Raw genomic sequence first — 3,666 nt, forward strand, 5'->3', positions numbered from 1 at the left:
TCATTAAATTGCTAAAAAGAGTTAATTGTGTAGGATTTGAAATTGTCTTGGCTCACTGTATTGCTGAAAATAGTTACGTCCATCAAAGTTGATCACTGCATAATGGGTTACTATATACTATGTTTTCCTGCTTCTGCTCACTTTACCTTGTTCATGTGAGTCTTTGAGGTTTTTCTGAAATCATCCTTCTTGTCATTTCTCACAGCAAAACAGTACTCCATCATGATCACATAACTTGTTTAGCCATTCCCCAATTTATGGGCATCTCCCCAATTTCCAATTTTTTGCCACCACAAAAAGACCTGCTCTAAATATTTTTGTACATATATATCTCTTCTCAAAGAGATTTTTTAAAAGGGAAAAGGATCTATATTTTTGTACATAAAGATCCTTTTCCCTTTTAAAAAATCTCTTTGAGATATATATCTTGCTATTTAGCTGGATCAAAGAGTATGTACAGTTTTCTAGGCCTTTGGGCATAGTTCCAAATTGCTTCAGAATGAGTGGATCAATTTACAACACCAGCAGTAAATCAGTGTCTCATTTTTCTCACATCCCTTTCAACATTTGTCATTTTTTTAATCATGTTCAGCAATCTGATAGGTGTGAGGTCGTACCTCAGAGTTGTTTTAATTTGTATTTCTCTAATCACTAGTGCCTTAGAGCTTTTTCCCCATATAATCAGAAGAGTTCTGATTTCATTTGAAAGCAGGAGGGCTCTCTTAGTGAAGGGGTAAAGTAGCTAAATGCCTCGAGGTGCTTCTTCTCAAGCTAAACAGTTTTAGTTCCTTTGACTAGTATGACAGATTCAAGATCCTTCACCATTCCAAGTGTCCTCCTCTGGATCTTCTGCTTAATCAAGATCCTTCCTAAACCCTGGAGCCCATTCCTTCAGATAAGGAGAGCCAAACACTGAGGACTGACCACCTTTTCATTTTTGGAAGCCAAGTCTCTCTGAAGGCAAATATTAGATCATATTAATTTTGTTTCATTTTTTAGCTGTTATGCCAAATTGCTGACTCATATAAGTTTTGGAGTCCACAGAAATTGCAAGATGTTTTTAAGACAAATTGCTTTTTAACCAACCCTTCTTGTACTTGGGAAATTGAATACTTTTACTAAAGTGTAAGACTTGACATTTATCCTTCCTAAATTTCATCTTAAGTATAGCTAGATAGCACAGTGGATGGAGCACTGGCCCTGAAGTTAGGAGGAGCAGAGTTCAAATGTGAATTCAGATACTTAACATTTTTACTAATTGTGTGACTCTGGGCAAGTAACTTGATCCCATTTGCCTTCCCCTCCCACCCCAATTCAACTAACTAGATCCAGTCCAATTCTCCAGTGGTTTAATACAGCCAGTGGTCCACTTGCTTATTTTTTGGAGAGCTAAGAGTGGTTTCTACTTTTTAAAAGAAAGCTTTATTGTATTTTAAAATGTCAAAGCCATTCTCAGCTCTGCAGTGATACAAGAAGAGGCTGTGGTTCTCAGAGCCGTGATCTTCAGGCCATAGTTTGCCAACCCTTGCTCTAGCCAGTCAAGATCTTCTTGGATCTAGATTTTATCACAAAGTGCAGCCTTCCAAGGTCCATTGACCTTCTAACTTTGTCTCATCCACAAATTTGGTGAGCATGTTATCCCATGCCTTTCACTCATGACATCAAGTAGGCAAGGTCAAGCCCAGATCACTGAAGGCCTCCTGCCAAGTTGAACCACAGATGACAACCCTTTGAATGACTCCTTCCATCTGAATTCTGATTTCGTATAAGTACATTATCATCTTGAAACATGTTCTCCACCCCCAGATAGAGAAGTGATGGACTCAAAGGGCAAATTGAAGCACGTTTCCTTTTTGGACATAGCTAATGAAGGGGAATTTGTTTTGCATGACTACACATTTGTAATTTCAATGGTGAGTGGAGAGGGAGAAAAAGAATTTGGAATTGAAAATAAAATAAAATTGAATTTTATACAAATGACATCATCATTTAATCCACATTTTTCCATTTTCTCCACTAGAATAGGCAGGGGAATTTTATCAGAAACTTTGCTAAAATCTGGATCAACTAAATTCATAGGATTTCCTTCATCTAACTGTCAAAAAAGGAAATAAACATAGTCAGATGTGATTTGTCCATGATGAATCCATGCCGACTTTATTTCTAGGTATATAATCAACCATCATTTAATCATCCCTTCTAGAATTCTCCCAGTGATTAAAGTCAAGGTCACTGACCTGTAGTTTTCAGATGCAGAATTTTCTTCTTCTTTTTAAAAACATTAGGACAGCATTCATTTCTTCCTTTCCATTTGAGCCACTGACAGTCCTCAGTAAATCCATCTAATAGTTCTTTCAATGCTTGAGGTTGGAACCCATGACTTTCATTCATCTGGGTCAACTAAATCAACTCTTTGCATCTCCTTTTTTATCTTAGTGGCGAAGTATTGGGAACCATGTTTATAAATGAATGAATGAATCCGTGAATCATTTGGCAAGTATTCCTGAAAGAGTTAAGGATGCATCATCAATGCTAGCAGTCTGGGACAAAAAGACAAAAAGGAGACTCTCCTTACTTTCATGGAACTTACATTCTATCAGGGGAGACAACATGGGCACCTGTGTAAGCTACAGAATTTTTAAAAATTGTGATGTGTGTGTTTGTGTGTGTTCCTGTTTGTCTCCGACTCTCAAAAACCTCCAGAAGTTCTTAAGACAGATGAGAAGAGGGTAGTCAGCCCCTCCCTATTCCTGATTACAGATAGCAGTCCCTTGGAGGCAGAAATAAAAATCTGACAAGCATTAGTAGCTCCGATTATGCTTGTTTCCATGGTGTTAGGTTTTTCTTAGGATCTTTTCCACAATTATCTCATTTGCTCTTTACCCTATGCCTGGGGTGGTAAGGAATGCTAGGGTTACTCCGCTTCCCACTTGCGGATGAGGGAGGAAAATAGGAGCTCCAATCACTTTTCCTTTATCACTTGTAAAATGGGGATGAAAGGAGGGATGGCATTGTGGGAAGGGAGGGGGCTAAGTGTGCAGAGATCCAGAATGGGACTCACGATGCCCTGTGTTCAAATTCTGCTCAAACACTCAATAACTGTGTGACTCTGGACAAGTCATTTAATCTCTGACGCCCTTAATTTCCTCATTTGTAAAATGAGGATTGAGGAAGTCTAAAAAAATAGAAGGAGGAATATTTGTATGACTTATCTCATTCAATATTCAACATTCAGCTGCCCAGTTGTACCTTGAGTGAGCTTTGGGGATAAAGACCCCATATACAGAAAATAGAACCTCAAACAAAGTGATTTTTTGGGATGGGGTCATGTGTGTAAGAAACTTTTTTTTTCTGTTTAAAAAGCCTTTTTTAGAGGAGTAGCTCATGGGCTAAACTTTGTAGAAGGGAGGATGGGTATGTTAGGCATGGGAGAGATCCCTTTGCCACATCCAAGAACACAGGTGCAAAGGGTTTGGCTGGAACATAACGTGCTTGAGCTATTGTGTAAAATCTATATGATGTGGGTATTCTAAGCAGTTCCTCTGGTCGAATGGAAATTCCCTGAGAACAATGATTCTGTGGTTCTTGTCTTTGTATCTCCGCATCTAGTACAGTAAAGGGTATATATAATAGAACCTTAACAAATGCTTTTTGATTGACCTGTAC

The sequence above is a fragment of the Sminthopsis crassicaudata genome, chromosome 4, assembly GCF_048593235.1.
Source record: "Sminthopsis crassicaudata isolate SCR6 chromosome 4, ASM4859323v1, whole genome shotgun sequence".
Classification (NCBI taxonomy): Eukaryota; Metazoa; Chordata; class Mammalia; order Dasyuromorphia; family Dasyuridae; genus Sminthopsis; species Sminthopsis crassicaudata.